The sequence below is a fragment of the Protopterus annectens genome, chromosome 7.part1, assembly GCF_019279795.1.
Source record: "Protopterus annectens isolate FY-2018-M chromosome 7.part1, PAN1.0, whole genome shotgun sequence".
Taxonomy (NCBI): Eukaryota; Metazoa; Chordata; order Ceratodontiformes; family Protopteridae; genus Protopterus; species Protopterus annectens.
This window is the reverse complement of record NC_056740.1, coordinates 2,224,849-2,243,776: the sequence shown is the minus strand read 5'-3', so window position 1 is coordinate 2,243,776 and position 18,928 is coordinate 2,224,849.

Below are 18,928 nucleotides of genomic sequence, written 5' to 3'. Positions count from 1 at the left end.
TGGATCCCATAGAAGAAAACAAAGGGAGTACAAAAAAGGTTCAACAACTTACTTTGAATGTATCAGTGCTGGGGACACAAAAGCGTTTCCAATTGGAACACCTGGAAAAGATTTAAGAGCAGACTGCTGCACGTGGAAGATCTTTACAGAGGCAACACCCAAACGGGAACAAACGCAAGAACAAGAGCCCATTGAGCCAGGGCAAATTAAGCCGCAGATAATTCAAGGTACTGTAAACCTTTCTAGTACCGTGCTTATAGTACCGTCTCTATCTTTATTACAGAAAGGACTAAACTTTATTCCCTATTCAGCAGATGACATTGTTGCTGCGCTCACTGATTTAAAACAATTTGTGAGAACTGTGAATTTAAAAATACTGTTTAAAGGGAATTCATTAGAATCAGATATAGAGTGGAAGAGAAGGAGTACCTTTATACTGTTGAGTATACCTGTTTTAACAGCTTTTCACGATGTATTTGAGGTAGACTTAAGAAAGTTTTATGCAACTAGACATGTACAAAAAAAATTAAATTTAACTTATGAAGAATCCTTGGCCTTGAAAGCTTTGGCTATGGATAATAACATTGTTATAAAGCAGGCTGATTAGGGAGGTTCAGTGGTTATTATGGATCACGTTAATTATATATGCTCCATGGAACTGCTATTGGGGGAAGGGAACACTTTTAAACGCATTACAATGCTTGATGTTAAAAGATACATTAGTGAAGTAAATATGTTGATTTTTGAGTTACAACTATGTGGAGACATAGATTTGTCCCTATTTAATTACTTCACTGTACCATGTCCCATTACCTCACAGTTGTATGGACTCCCCAAAATACACAAATCACTGGAAAACCCACCGATGAGACCCATAGTGTCCGGAAAGGGCTGGATAAACGAGCCCATCTTGGTATACCTACAAAGGAAACTAAGTCAGTTTTTGTCCGATTGCCCTAATATTTTGAAGGATACCACTGATTTTATTCTGAAACTACGATATTGGTATGATACCTTAGATACAGGAGCTTTACAGTGTAATGATTATTTCTTTGTAACGTTGGATATAACTTCATTGTTTATGGTAATTCCCAATGAGGATGGTATACAAGCCATTAGGGAATTCTTGGTGCATAGGGAACTATGTCTGCTAAAGAAATAGAAACTATATACTCCTTGTTAGAAATTGTCCTGACTAGGAATGTTCTTATGTTCAGTGATGAATTTTATCTGCAGTTATCTGGGGTGGCTATGGGCACATCAGTGGCCAATACGTATGCGAATTTAGTGCTGCATCAATGGGAGCAGAAATATATCTGCAGTAACTTCAATGTGTTAAATCAGAATGTTTGTTTATACCAACATTTTGCTGATGATTGTTTTGTTGTATGGAAAGATACCAGCCTAGAACTACATGAATATGTAGAGTATTTAAATAATACTATGACTTTTTTGAAGTTTAAGATGCAATATTCTGCTAGTAATGCTACATTTTTGGACCTAAACTTAGACATTAAGGATGGTGTCATTGAATCCAGCATTTACAAGAAAGAGATACACGCTGAAAGATATTTGAACAGATGCGGTATGCATGCGCCTCATGTTTTCAGAGGGGTTATGTTAGCACAGTTTAGAAGGGCAAGTAAACGTAACACTGATGATTCCTTTTTTCTTCAACAATTGGAATACATGAAAGTTGAATTTATGTCAAGTGGATATGATTATACACAAGTGTTAGAATTAAGTAATAAGGTTATAACAGAAAGAGGAACTACTGCTAAACCCATTTTTAAGGTGGGAACTGATGATCAAATAGCTACTGAAATTTGAAAGCCCAGTATGGAGAAAACTAGATACATTGTGACTTTTAATGTGTGGTCATATTATGTAAAACAAATCATAGAGAAGAATTGGCTAATTCTAAAGGCCTCTTCTGAAGTGAAGAATGTTGTAGGGGATAAGCCCTATTTTTGTTATAGAAACTTGAGAAATCTAAAAAGCAAATTATGCTATAAAGATTTTACTTCCAAGTCAATCCCATTACCAGTTACAAGAATAGGTACATTTTGTTGTATGAGTTGTACGTGTTGTTTCGATTTATTAGGTAAAGGAAGTGAGACTTTTGAACATCCCATCACTAAGGCAAACTATAATTTTAAATTGACAGCAAGCTGTACTACTGTCAATGTGGTTTATTTAGCTACCTGTGTGTCGTGCCCTTCATTTTACGTGGGCAAAACCACTAGAAAATTGAAGGAGCGCATTATAGAACATAAATCGGATATACGTAAGGGAAATGAGAATAATGCATTATGTAAGCACATATTGTGCACAGATTGTTGTGTCTTTTGGCTTTTCCCGGTTAGGGGTTGCCACAGCGGAACTCCGGTCCGCTAATGATTGGCAGTAGATTTTTACTTGCTGGCTTGCCAGGCCTAACGCACAACCTTCAACGAAGCAACGCCCATTCACGCATGTTGCCACACAGAAGACGCTCTAACTGAGAATCGAACGGGCAACGTCTAACTGTGAGGCAACAATGCTACCGCAGCACTGTGCACAGATAATTTGCATAAATTTAAGTTCAGAGTAATAGATATAGTCTATAAATCTATCAGAGGAGGTGACTTAAATAATGTGCTTGAAATTAAAGAATATGAGTGGATTTTACGCCTGATGGCTGATAACCCCCCTGGTTTAAACAGTGCTGTATCATTAAAACCTATTTTAGTTAAACTACAACAGAACAAAGTTTGATTTTTAAGTTCTATGTATTTCTAAGTATTTTTTAATGTTGTTCTATCACATGGTTGGCTGGCTGTAGTCATGTGATGGTTTTGTGTTCCTATTTAAAGTTTTAACTGTTGATGTAAATGTGTTTTTAGTATTGAGGAAGGGCGTGGACCCGAAAGCTTTGCTTCTTTTATTAAAGTTTTTCTCCTGATATTGGATATTGTTGCTGCTATTCTTTTTTTTTGCAGCAAGAACTTTGTTTCATTATTGAAAAACTTCCCCTACTCTTTTTGCTAGGTGCACTGCGATCATTTACATCCACCTGAGCTACCAACAACTCTGGCAGATGAGGCCTCAGTTTAACATTTTATTTGAAAGACAGCACATTCAGGAGTGCAGCAGCCTCAATGCTGCATTGCAGTGTCAGCACTCCAGTTACCTAGAATAGGAATAGAACAGGGGTAACTGGTGTTAAATGGGGGTAACCGGTGTTGATCACAAACCCGCTCTATTTATAAATTCATTCTGCCAACTACCCAAAAAGTCCAAATGGGATACTTAGGATTAACATGGCTAGACTTGTAAAGGCTCTACGTCTGCTAGCCTAGTAACCTCACATGAACTTATGAACATATGAACCCACAGCCTTCTAGTCTTCCAGCATCAAAATGAGTAAGCTACCTGTCCAACCACTGTCATTGCCATAAGCTATAGAGGAAATCAGAATTAGCTACCTCAGCTACTGAAAGTGAATTAGCTTCATACTCTTTTTGTTTCCCACAAATTTGTTAGTGGTGATAAGATGGTGTTCATGAATCTATGTTTGAGGCATAGCAAAGCCTTTTTCTACTAAGTCACATACCTAGTGACGGATGGTAGGGAAGAATATGGGAGGTACACAATAGGGGTTTCACAACAGATGGCATAACATAGAGTGTCTGTTATAGTCTGCCCAATAGGACACCCTAAATAACAGCAGAGAAGTGCAGATCTTGAAAAGCTTCATTATGTACCTCAGCATATTGATCAATCAGGCTGTAAGTCTAGTGTGGTGTGCCTGCAGATCATCCTAACACAGCTCAGTATTTATTTATTTATTTTCCTAAGTCTATGTAGATTTTAGTAAGCAGTAATAATAGATATATACAAAGTGATGTAGCATAAGATGAAAATAAACTAATCATACAACATATATTTAGTGTGATGGATCATATCAATAGGACTGCATAAAGAAATTTTTTGTCTCTTCCTTCAGATTACTTGAATTTTCCTTTGCTCCCATACTACGATTCAAGCAACACATTAAAGCAGGACTTTACATCAGTTCAGCCATGAACTTTGCTTGTACTCACACATTTATGATGTCATATGCTCACAGTGCTTGCATTCTTCCTGTTGAAACTGCTATACTGTTCATCCATTTTTAGAGACCTGTGCTCTTCTCTCAAATCCAAGCTCAGTAAACATATCACAGAGCATTAAACCTTGCCTCTGGTAATTCTGGCAAAGCACATCACTGTCTTTCATTCAAGGCCAATAATTTGTTAGAGTTTGGTAACACACACACTACTGTTAATGTACGTAGTGTTCACAAGATTCTATACTGACCCAAAACACATCTATCACAAATCCCCTAAATGGCCACTATTCCATTAAATATGCACTTAATTCTTCTAATCAGTTCCTAACCCAATAAATAGTGACTCCTAATCATCATGGAGATTCACATGTTTCTTTAAATTCTTCTTAATCTTTGCAAAAACCTGGGCCTTTCTGCCACCACCAATGCAAATTCTTTCTAAAAGTATATCCTTCAAACAGCAAATATGTCTCCATTCAACCTGGATCTTTCAGTGCTTTAGTACTTCTGTCCCTTTCTTTCTTTCTAGAAGAACCTACTGATGATTCATTGTATTTTTAGTCCTTTAATATCTCCCTAAAGTTAACATCTGTGACTGTATATACATAACTGTGTGTCACTAGTATATTTATTGTACATTGAAAGAATTATTCAGGATCTTAGGGCAATCCCCAAATTGTGTATACAGAACAACAACTAACTTTAGGAAATTATTTGAGACTAACATTAGACAAGCAGGAGGTATCAACAACAAAGGTACCAAACGCTGTAGTAGATGTCGGCAATGTGTGTTTATTGCTCAGGAACATGAAATATTTTTAAACAGTTTGCACAGACACCATATTATTTTATCTTACAGGAATTGCAATACTAGTGTATTAGTGTATATAACCAGATGTGATTCATGTCCAGCATTTTACATTGGTAAGACCAAAAGGCCCCTTAAAAAGGGAATTTATGAACACTTGTATGATATCAACAAGGCTGACACCAATAGTGCACTTTATAAACATTTTATTCTTTGTGTGAATTTTAAAAAGTTCCATTTGGGATTTTGATAGTACCCCATGATCCTCGAGGAGGAACTTGAGAGACTAAGTTGGAATACAGATAGCTTCATAGGCAGTTGAGGTTAAATGCAACGGTTTTTCCTGGTATCAGTGACATCACTTCAATCCTGTCAATTTTAAAATGAAAACATGCTAAGCTTTGAACATCCAGGGAGAGTTTATATTTTTCAGAATAAGGTTTAGATACATTATTCGAATAATTAATTTTAATATTACGATTTATATTTTTTCACACTCATTATTAATATATGTGTTATTTTTTAATCCATTTTTTCACTTGAAAACAATGATTGTATGGATTTTATCAGTAGTAACATTTTGTGTGTTTACTATTATTGTTGTTTTTTGGTAACCTGATTAGTTGATAGTAGTAAGACGGTCATTTTCTAAAGTGTGGGAACTTGGAGTTGTGTTTTAATTCATTTTTACATATTTTATATATTTTTATACATTTTATTCATCCTTAAAATTGTATTCACTTTACTCTCTAGCTCACTAATGTTATTTTTTATATTGAAGGCACTATGTCTTTAAGATAGCCTTAAGTTATTGATTCCTTATCATGTGGCATTCATCTAGTATTTAAATGAGGCAGAAGACAGGGATCACCATTTTGTTCTGATGAAGTCCTGAGGGTATTTGGGATGAAAGTCCATGATAAAGGAGAGTGTTGCCTGTATGTACTAAACTATATTTTTGTACACAATGAAAGATTTACTTTACGTTTGGCTTGGATCCATTTTTCAACTGGAGAAGCCTCAAACAATTGCCCATGGGTGCAGTTTGTTGTTTCTAGTTTTAGTCTTGTGTCCCAAGACCTTTTTTCATTTATTTTTGGTTGTAATTTGGCCCTGCATTGTGTATTATGGCTTTGGTAAAAATATTTGACTTTATGTCTGGTTCATCGACAATAGTGTGCTGTGGTGTAGTGGCTGAGCCCAGACACTGAAATTGTTGATTGGTCATGGGTGAACTAAGCAAGTTAATTCAACTTTTAACACCCTTAACACAGCTTGTGGCCTCTGGTGTTGATACTAACTCAGATTGTGCACTGAACTTGGCTTCAGGGTTACCCCAGAGACAGCGGACAGCTCGGAAATTGGGCAGCAGCTCACAGTTGGTGGACACAGCAGGAAATGAATTCATTAGTGAACAAAATTGATGCAAGCCATTTTTGTTTTGGTTTGGACTACAACAGCACAGACATTATTCATAAACCTGAACTTAATGGTGAGAATGTATCAACTCATGAGATATTTTTAAATGTTAATGAATGGATTAATCAGGTGTACAATTCTTCTGGGTTGTCTATTCACAATTTTAATGACTCTAGAAAAGAGCACTGATCATTTGGAAAAACATTTATTAAAATTAAGGAGTCTACAACTTGATAACAGCTTTTTTGTGGAATGTAATCAACACAACTGAGTTCCGAAGGGTTTGAGATATAACAAATTTCCTAATGAGGTAGCAGGTGATATTGATTTTTATAATTAACTTGTTTCTTTATTTAATTAACAGGGTTTAGAATTGCTTAATGTTATGATAAAAAAATGAGAACATTATTGCTGACCTAGTTAAACTGGTTTAAGGTTTGGATGACAGTATAAAAAAAAAGATTTGTTTTCTATAGTTTATCAACAGAAATACACTAATGTCAACAAACAGGTTGAAAAAATTAAGGAAAGAAAGCAGAAAAAGTTAGCTAGAGATGCCCGGGAATATCGAGATAATGTAGCATATGTGGTTACCAGCAATTCACATAGGAGAAATAACAGTTCATTTGATGTACAGGACACAGTAATCAATTGCAATTATAATAATGGAGGAGTCTCCAATAATGGGGATATTCATTTTGAATATGGCCTAAGAGACAATGGTTCAGAACACATGGACCCTGAAATTCCTTTATTTCTGACCCTTTAGATCCTCCAGAAGATCAGAAAGATTTGCAAATTGAGGTAAAAATGGGGAGGGAGGACACAGGGCATTTTGGCAGGATATAGTACATTAGAATTCTCATAGGCATTGCAACAACAAATGGAGAGGTTAAGGAGGGACAATGAGAGACTAACACAGATTTAAATATTACTACTGACTACAATGGTGTTTTGTTAACACAGACGTTTCAACATTTTTAATTATAGTTCTGTGGATATTAATGTGTCTCAATTTAATTTGTTTATGAAGGGATTTACTTTTATTTCCAGTACAAAAACACAAACTTGGTGGATGTTTTAATTGAACTTAAATTATATACTAGGAAATTGAACTTAGCTGTTCACTTCAGTGGTAAAGGTGGTCCTAATAACAAATATTCAAGAAAAAAAGTAATTCTATTCAACCCAGTGATCCTCTTATTAATGCTTTCGAAAAGGCTTGTGAACACGATTTAAACAAACCTTCTGCAGCTCATTTCCTCAAAGGCTATAAACATTTGAGTTATGAGGAACAGGGGGTATTCAATTATTGAATGAATAATAGAGATATATGTATAATCAAACCAGATAAAGGTGGTGCAGTGGTCATTTTTGACACCATTGATTACACCAGTCAGATGTCTGAGATCTTGCAAGATGACAGCACCTATGAGCTGGTATCATGTAATGAGGTTAACATTGCCCACAAAAGTATATATTTATTTTAGAAGATTGTTTTCTTCAAGGGTTAATTAATAAAAATCTTTATGATTTTTTACTTAATAACACCCCTGTGACACCCACGATATCTGGAATCCCTAAGATTCATAAGAATATTTTCAAACCACCTTTGAGACCTATACTATTAGCATAGGGTGCTAAAATATACCCCCTTGGAGTCTACCTGAATAGAATTTTGAAACCCTGTTACAAGCCAGCAGTTCAAAAATTACATGACTCATTGGACTTTCTAGGTACAATTACAGAAGAATTATGGAGAGATGACTTATATTTCTTAACAGTAGATGTAGTGAACTTATTTACCTGTTCAATGATGCACTCATACGGTGTGATTTTTTTTTAATACAAAGGGATATTTCTTTGCTTATGAACTTAATGGAGATAATTCTATCTAATAATTTTATCTTTTCCGATGGTGAACTGTACAAGCAGATTAAAGGATTTGCAGTGGGGGGCTTCCTGTGCACCTTGTTTTTCCAATTTGTTTATGCGGGCATGGGAATTGAAATATGTTTTCCCCTCCCAGTTCTATCCATTGTGTAAGACACATTTGAGGTTTTTGGATGATGTTTTTATTATCTGGCAAGGCACTGTTGAACAACTGAATCAGTGTATAGAATATTTGAATCACACAGCTCCTTTTTTGAAATTCACTTATTCATATCACACAGAGTGTATAAATTATTTAGACTCTACTTTCTATAAATGACACTCAGGCTTCGAATCCAGTGTATTCAGGAAGCCCACTTTTTCAAATGCATATTTGTTTTTTCACAGTTCTCATCCCTACCACCTCAAGCATAATTTAGTTAGGGGTTAGTTTATTCAAGTTGCCAGAATGACATCCCACAAGGATAGATTGGAGCAAAATTTGTTAAAGTCGAACATATGTTTTTAGACAAGGTTATCCACCACTTATGGTTAAACAGCTAAGATTAGAAATATACAATGAATGCGGGTGATACATATACAGCCCTCTCAGGATGTGTCCCAGTGACACATGATAATATATTGAACACAATGGTAGCCCTTCCTATTGCAATACCATTCCTCCTGTGCACCAGGAAGGGTCCTAATTGCAACATGGGTGCAATCTATTGCACTGGGTACGTTAGTGAAACATACCAGCCCATAAAAGCACTCAGTCTGTTGCTGGAAGGTCCCCATAGCAAGTATAGTGAGGAATATACATATTTTGGTGCCCACAGGAATAAGTATTCCATGCATTCCTCCAATGCCCCAATGGGGGGGGGGGTCAAGATCTTATAATGTCCCTGTCGTTTATATAATAAAATGGATTTCTTCATTGATTTAAGAAATCTGTTAAGGATGGTTACTGGGGAAGTTTCCCTAGCTCTTTTGAAAAGCAAAGCATTCTTTTTACCAAACAGCAGCAACAATCCAAAAAGCATCTTCTGCTATATCTGTTAGTATCCATTTCTTACCGTAGCTTGCACATTGACATTTAATAATATCACCTTAGAAAGTCATTTGCCTTTATCACCTGGTCTGTGTTGTTCAAGGTAATATAAAGTGGATAGCACTTATGATAATTATTGGTGGCACACACAACCCATACATTCTCACAAAATATATAAGTTCATGACATGGTATTGCTTGTGAAACATTTATGAGGGAGGAAGAAGTAATATAATAAACTAATACTTTACAATACCTTCTTTTACAAAAAAGAAGTTGTTATTGAAAGGTAATATGTGTACTTTGAAAGAAACAAAGTGAGAAACAGGGGTGCATAGACATTGTCAGCCATATACCAGGTTCAACACAGCATGCACTTTTTAAAAATAACTTATTTATTCTATGCACTGATATCTGCTGGAATTTAAATTTAACAGGTTCCTGGTATGTTTACCTTCCTTGGAATTCAATAAACTCTGTGTAGGCTTCATGCAAAGCTTACATTGAGTTTACGTGTTAGAGCAATCAACAGCAGCGCTAATCACATGTTCATGCTGCTCATCACACTTAGACATATACAAGCATGGTTTGATGACCAGCAGTAGTGCTGCTGCTAAGAAACCATGCAGGGTAGCACAAGCACAAAAACAAGAAGTGTTCCAGTTTGTTTACGAGCATACCTGCTCAGCAGGATTACAGGAACAGTCACAATGACTATCAGAGGTGACAATACTGCAATAACAGCAGTATTAAAATAGTAAAGAAAATTTTACTGAGTGCAATGTACAATACAACAATTATTTGCAAAATGAAATAAAACAGGGGGGAAACAACAAGGTCAACTACAATTAAATATACACTAGGAAGGGAAAGCGTGCTGCTGAAAATGGGCACAAGCATGAATGACAGGAATGAAGAAAGAGGAAGAGAGCATGGTAAATATGGCAATGTCCCAAAGATAGGATATGTCAATGTATGTACACTTCCAAGACAAGTCAGCAGCATAACATTAAGCACATATATAGATAGCACAGCATGTACCTCTGTTTACACTTCCTGTGCAAGTATATTATAACATCACACATAACAGTATATATGCGATGGTTACATGTCAACGGAGGTGAATGGTTGCGATATAAACATCACTGACATGCTCATTGGAGAGGACATTTAGGAAGGACAATATATCCAATAGGGGTATATGCCTAGTGTGAAGATCTGCAAAATGATTTGCTTGAATATGACTGACATGTCAGAATACCTCTCAACCAGTCATGGACACATAGCAACTGACTCCTGGACAAATATTTACAGAAACAGATACAATCATGGACCCTTTTACAATATTATGACTATTAATCTATGGCACTGACAGAATATGTGAGTGTAGCTTATTATACATGTTCTTCAGGAACAGGTGTGTACAACTGTAATGATTGTCAGTATTCTATAAGGAGAATTCACCACTCCTTCCCCAAAAATGACCACTTTTTAGAAGGATTAAGAGGAATAGTGTTAAACCTGGAGTTGAAATCAGGAGCGATACTGGCCAGTTGAGAGGTCTGCAGGACACATAAGCCATAATCCATATGTGCAAGCATCAAACCCATGCCATTAATTTTGTCACTGAGATGTGTGTTTACTGGGTGCAACACAGAAAGGCAGTATCACATACGCATTTAGTAGAATACCTTGAAGGGAAATATGCACTGTCAAATCCCAGTGGGCATACATCCCAAAGCACAGTTCTGTATGGCTGACAAGATGTGTGGGACCTCATTGTGCCAAATGTGATACACTTGACTAAAGCATTCCTGGCTGACATCCCTATCAGCCACACAGATAACAATTCTTACAAACAACACACTATTATGAGTGGATTCCCTACACATAGCTGTGTATTACATGCATCTCTCACATGTAATAGCAATGGATATTGTATGAAGCATCTACAATTGATGTGTGAATTAACAAGAGATCCTTTATAATGAATGGTGCAACAGTTTGTGAGATTGACATCATATGTGGACACATGACAACTGAGGTGGATACTGTTCATGCAGAACAGTTAATGACACAAATGCTGACAGTCATACAATACTGCTGGGGAGCACCTGCATAATCCTTGTGAATAGCAACATAGTGCATGCAATGAATTCTGCAAGGTTGCATGTGAATCTCAACATGTCATATGTTTGTCTATATAACAACATTACAACATGTGGATGAACCAAGGCATATGTACCCATATAATCAGTAAGATGTTATATTCCTGTATGTCAGATAACATTTCCAGATGTTAGGTATGCACATGCACACCTGTGCCATAGTGCATCTGTCACTGTGATGGTTGTAACACAACTGTGTAGAATGTTGATATACTGCAGTAGAAGAACACATGCCGTAGAAAGGCAACAATATACACAACATTATCTAATGTTTACAATCCTCAGGAGGCATATTATTACAGCTGTCTTGGAAAGAACATGTAATGAAATGGCAGCTGCTCAAATCATAGACTGAAATACACTGTTGCAGAAATACAGTATATCTACACTTCAACATAGCACATGTGGATGACAACACTATTGACATGTGCAATGTTCAGAGGGCCATAGAGCATTATTAGGCTGGCCAAAAGCACATAAATTCCTAGCCAATATTATACCACTTAAACACAAATCAAATATGTTTGTGATGGAAGATAGTAGGGATATGTGCATATCTGTGTATGTGTTTGATTTAATATAAACTGCCTCTCTCCATATGTCACATGTGCAGCACCCCATGACAGAATTAGCAATCACACATCCAGTGGTCTGGAGATGGCTTGCAGAGGGTCATGGAGGGGCTCTGTTTCACAAAGTGTGTATGCATTTTTCAGAGGCCTATATTTAAAAAAAAAAGTAATAAAAGTAAAAAAAAATAAGGACTAAATGAAAATACCTCCCTAATGCCTGTTTTAAAATATAGGGGTAATGTGATTTAAAATAGTCTTTCTTCTTTATGGGTTGTCTTTACTCATTTTGGTCTGCTTTTATATTGTATATGGTAATTAACTACTAATGTAAATATATATATATATATATATATATATATATATATATATATATATTAATTAGTAGGTGCTTTAAAAATAATTCATGTATAGACATAAACATATATAGTTTTTTATGTTTTAACTTGTTAATGATTTACAACTGTCATGTGATGTAATTTATGATTTGTTCAGGGATTGGTTAGTGGGGTGTTGTACTGGAATATTTTACAGGATGTGTGTTTATTGTCCAGATGACTCTGATGAAGCCAGGTGTATTACTGGCAAAAGCTCTTAGTTATTTGGCATTGAAAATAAATTTATAAGTATTTTGTCTGATGTTGGTGGTCCGGTGCTTTTATTTTATTTTAATGAATTGGATGATGTTCAGTCATAACAAAGAATTATTCAGGATCTTAGGGGAATCCCCAAATTTTGTGTATATAGAACAACAGCTAACTTTAAGACATTAAAATCTGAGACCAACAGTAGATACTTGGGAGGCATTAACAACAATGATACCCAATGTTGTGGTAAATGTCAGCAATGTGAGTTTATTTTTAAAGAACATGACATGAAATATTTTTAAATGAGTTACACAGATACCATGTTATTTTATCTTATGGGAATTGCAATACTATTGGATTAGTGTAAATAGCCAGATGTGATTCATGCCCAGCATTTTACATTGGTAAGACCAAAAGGCCCCTTAAAAAAAGAGGATTTATGAACAGTGGTGTGATATCAACAAGACTGACACCAGTAGTGCACTTTATAAGCATTCTATTCTTTGTGTGAATTTTAAAAAGTTCCATTTTGGGATTTTGGAAGTACTACCCTATGACCCTTGGAGAGGGGCTTGGGAGACTAAGCTGGAATACAGAAAGCTTCACTGACAGGCGAGGTTAAATGCAACATTTTTGACATCACTTTAATCTTGCCAGTTTTAAAATAAAACAATACCAAGCTTTGAACACCCAGGGAGAGTTTATAGTTTTTGAAATAAGGTTTATATACATTATTTTATATCATCATAATTATTTTTAATTTTATGATTTTATTTTTTACACTCAGTATTAATATATGTCTTATTTTGATTCATTTTTTCACTTGAAAACAGCGATTGTTGTATGGATTTTATCAGTAGTAACATTATGTGTGTATTCTATCATTGTGGGTTTTTGGTGACCTGATTAGTTGACAATACTAAAACAGTATTTTTTAAAGTGTGGGAACTTGGGGTTGTATTTTAATTCATTTTTACACATTTATATATATATATATATATATATATATATATATATATATTTACATTTCATTCACCTATAACATTTTATTCACTTTACTCACTAGCTCACTAATGTTATTTTTTATGTGGAAGGTACTGGGTCTTTAAGATAGTATTAACTAATTGATTCCTTATCATGCAACATTCATCTAGTATTAAAATGAGGCAGAAGACAGACATCACCATTTTGTACTGATGAAGTCCTGAGGCTGTTTGGGATGTAAGTGCATGATAAAGGAGTGTGCCATCTGTATGTACTAAACAATATTTTTGTACACAATAAAGGATTTACTTTACATTTGGTTTGGATCCATTTTTCTACTAGAGAAGCTTCACACTGTTGCCCAGGATGCAGTTTGTTGTTTCTAGTTTTAATTTTGTGCCCCAGGACCTTATATATATATATATATATATATATATATATATATATATATATATATTTATATATATATATATATATATATATATATATATATATATATATAAATATATACATATATATTTTGGCTTGTTGTAATAGATAACATATTTCTCCCTGGGCATCCTGTACAAAAAAATGGATCCTGCTCAGTTACACTATTCTGGTTAACAAAAGAAACAAAAATAAATAAATAAATACATGTCAAAGGTAATGGGGTTTAGAGGGGAGCAGAGAAATCACCAATATTGTGACAGAAATGCTACTCATTTCTGATTGACTAATAAGTATGATTGCAAAAGTATAAATATGCTGAGAAACATCAACATTTAAATCTCTCTCCAACACACTTTAAAAGCGGTTTTGCAGTCCCCCTTCCAGACGTAGTTGCTGTACCATATAGTCCCCTGCTGCTTATACTACTAACTTTGATATCGCTGTATCTCAGGATAATACAGTCTTAGTCTTAGTGTACCAGCCAGAACATGTGCACTGTCATGAGTGCACTTTAGAGTGACATTCACAAAAGAGTTGAATGTCTGCCTTGCATTTGAAGTCACCAACACACAGAAAGGGGTGTCGGGATAAACAAATATCATAATTTACGGTAACTATGTATAGGCAGAGGTTTTTCACCCATTACTAACTGCTGGCTGAAGGAGGAAGGTGCAGAGTGGTGATGCTTTCAGATGGGATGAAGCAGCTGCCAGCAAATGATAGTTAGTTACAAGAGGATGGAAGGTTGGAGGTGACAAATACTAGCAAAGCAGTCATGAGGAGGATAGGCAAAGTTGAGACTCACTTTTGGGAGATGGAAGACTGCTTGAAAAACCTAGTTACTGAAAGCTGAGTGATGGAGGACAGCAGCACATTTCCATCATGGATAGGCGGAGGTGTGAGCACAACTCAACTTATCATCAGTATTGGGTGTGGGATGGTAATGTGTACTGCATCTTGCCATGGCAGGGGTCATAATAAAAAGAAACTCCATGCACTGTCTGACTGCTTGACTGCTGTGGAGGACTAGCAGATGAACAATAGTCCAGAATTTCCTGAATTATCCACCAGCAGCAGACATGTCCAAGAACTGCATATTTTCAGCTGACACACATGCTTAGAGGTATTTTGAATATATCTGTTGTAGTAGTATCAGAGGTGTAAGAAGAAGGCAACTATGAATCTTTATCCCATTTATTAATTTTTTCACTGTGCTGGCTATGAGGAAGGGCTTGTACAAGTATTATGGTTACATGATTTTCTCTCTTGCAGAAGAAATCTGCTGGGTCTCATCCAACATCTCCCAAGAAAATACATCCTGGATGATTTTAATAATGCCTGTTGGTCTCTCTCTCTCTCTCTCTCTCTCTCTCTCTATCTCTCGCTCTCTCTCTCTCTCTCTCTCTCTCTATCTTTCCCCTCCTACTCACCTAACCAATCATTAATTATCTATGATCTCTCACAGCTGATTATTACTCTCACCCCCATTATAATAAAAGCAACACAAAGGGAACATTAATTGACTGGATTCTTACCTGTATGTCTCATAAAATCTTTACCTCAGTTACCCTTCCAGATACCCTAAGTGATCATCTCCCTACTCACGTAACAAGAAAGCAAACTAATATTTAAAATCAGACAAATTTCAGCATAACATGTAACCTCACACATTTCAACAAAGATTAATTTATCCCCTATGTAAAACCAGAAAACTGGAATGCTCAAAAATGCATTCCACTAGATGATGCAGTGAACATCCTAAATGAACTTGCATGTGTGTGTGTGTGTGTGTGTGTGTGTGTGTGTGTGTGTGTGTGTGTGTGTGTGTGTGTGTGTGCTTGTGTGTCTTCTGCACAACATCCTAACAAACAGGTACATGTCTATCTCACTTCTGCAATATGCATTCTTGATAGCTTCTTTCACCTAGGTTGCCAGGATGTATTTATGTGTACTTTTGTAATTGTGCTCACTCAGTCCTGTCACAAGTCCTGGCTTTACAAACAAGTCAACAGTATATGTTACCTGCAAAACTATGATGATGCCATCCTCTATAAAGTGCACTCTGACAGTGTTAAAATCAGACTTCTGTGGTGACATAATATGTTGTCTAGCTTGTGTAATTAGATCAACAGGGGTTCTAATTGTACAGCAGACAATGCGTGTGTGTGTGTGTGTGTGTGTGTGTGTGTGTGTGTGTGTGTGTGTGTGTGTGTGTGTGTGTGCGCATGTGTGCGTGTGCACATGCGCGTGCATGCATATCCGTATGTATGACTGTGTGTGCCTGTGCAGTCAGAAGACTATGAATCTATGTCCTGCTGCCTTCACTCAAGAAGCATTCAGAAGATACTTTTACACTGCTAGGACTCCACAGCAGTTTGATACAGCCCTCCCAAGATCGTCTTCACAGCATAAATTGATGATGTCATCCTCTTTAAACTGCACTCTGACACAGTTAAAATCAGAGTACTGAAGTGGCATGAGCAATAACTATTGTGTTCTCTAACTTGTGTAAGTAGGGGTCCCTATTATTTCATTGAAACTTCACATCATCAAACAGCATTTCAGATGCAATTTTGTCGAACATGCCATTTGTCAAACCATTCTGATTGAGATAATATTATGGTGGGATCAGGAAATTTGCCCTTTCCCACTCTGGTGCAATCTCAGATTTGTTATATATAATTAGCAGGGGGGTGTGGGGGTGCAGCCCCCCCACATGAAAGGGGTTCCGATGAAATGCTGGTCGATGATGTATATGTTTGATGAAATAATATAGATCATGTAATTAGAGAGATAGTGGTTGCCACCCTCACTCAAGTAGCATTCAGAAGATACTTTTACATTGCTACATGACACCACACCAATTTCATTCAGCCCTCCTAACATCCTCTTCTCAGCAGACACTGATGATATCATCCTCTATAAAGTGCACACTGACACCATTAAAAGCAGACTAATACAGTGGTACAAATGGTAAATATGTTGTTCAATAGCTTGTTTAATTAAGTAGGTAGGGCTTCTAATCTCACAGCAGTGAACTTCAGTGTCTGTATTCCTTCAGTTATCAATATGGATCACTTTTACACTGTGATTTAAGTCCACAGGTATGTCAGCCACTCCTGTCAGCATCTTCATCTCAGCATACACTAATGATGTCATCCTCCATAAAGTGTACTCCGACACTATTAAAGGTAGATTTGTGTCATGGCACTAGCATTAAGCACTGTGTACTATAGCTTATCTAACTAGATAGGTAGGGGTTCTAAACACACATCACTCAACTTGAGTGTATGTATTCCTTAGGATGTGAGTCCACAGTTAAGTCACACACTCCTATCAAAACATCTTCTTTTCAGCATATAATGATGATGTCATCCCATATAAAGTGCACTCTGACAGTGTTAAAGGCAGCCATCTATGGTGGCATTGGTCTTATGTTGTATGGAATGCAGCTTCTATACCTACCCAGGTATGATGTTCAAATGTAACCCCAGTCAACTTGTATAATTGGTGGTATATTATTGTTAGTATATGATGTTTTAAATCACTTTTCATTAGACTACCACTCAGGAAAAACCTTTTATATAGTCCCCTGAATCCAACACCCCCCTTTCCCTCTGTCCACATAATTCTGCAGACACTGAGGATTTCATCCTCTGAAAGATGCATACACACTTAGTGAAACAGAGCCCCTCCATGACCCTCTGCAAGCCATCTCCAACCACTGCATGTGTGATTGCTAGTTCTGTCATGGGGTGGTGCACATGTCACGTATGGAGAGAGGCAGTATGTATTAAATCAAACACATACACACATATATGCATATCCCTACTATCTTCCATCACAAACATATTTGATTTGTGTTTAAGTGGTATAATATTGGCTAGGAATTTATGTGCTTTTGGCCAGCCTAATAATGCCCTATGGCCCTCTGAACATTGCACATGTCAATAGTGTTGTCATCCACATGTGCTATGTTGATGTGTAGATATACTGTATTTCTGCAACAGTGTATTTCAGTCTATGATTTGAGCAGCTGCCATTTCATTACATGTTCTTTCCAAGACAGCTGTAATAATATGCCTCCTGAGGATTGTAGACATTAGATAATGTTGTGTATATTGTTGCCTTTCTACGGCATGTGTTCTTCTACTGCAATATATCAACATTCTATACAGTTGTGTTACAACCATCACAGTGACAGATGCACTATGGCACAGGTGTGCATGTGCATACCTAACATCTGGAAATGTTATCTGACATACAGGAATATTACATCTTACTGATTATATGGGTACATATGCCTTGGTTCATCCACATGTTGTAATGTTGTTATATAGACAAACATATGACATGTTGAGATTCACATGCAACCTTGCAGAATTCATTGCATACACTATGTTGCTATTCACAAGGATTATGCAGGTGCTCCCCAGCAGTATTGTGTGACTGTCTGCATTTGTGTCATTAACTGAACAGTATCCACCTCAGTTGTCATGTGTCCACATATGGTGTCAGGGCCTTCACACACACATTTCCACTGAGAAACATATAGGCTTATGATGTGCAACTGATGTAATGACATGAAATAGGTAGAGTTGTATTATTCTGCTAACAGTTCCACTGTGTCACATGTGATTCAGACCAAATATTGGATTTAGAGGTGACATCCAGTCTGAAGTCCACCTGTAGCATAGGTACAGCTATAGCATGACTGTACTACCTCACAGAAGTACCACTAAATCGTATCAGTATTACCACTTGATAGTTTGTATGAATATATATAGCTGTATCTCAGGATTGCATGGCACTATAACATTTTCATTGTCAATATGAGGGGAACAGTGATCATGTGGCACATGTGCTGAGTGTTGACATGTACTTATAGAGGATGTTCCATGTATTGTTTGGTATGTGTACAATATTACATAACAGCTTCCTTGCTC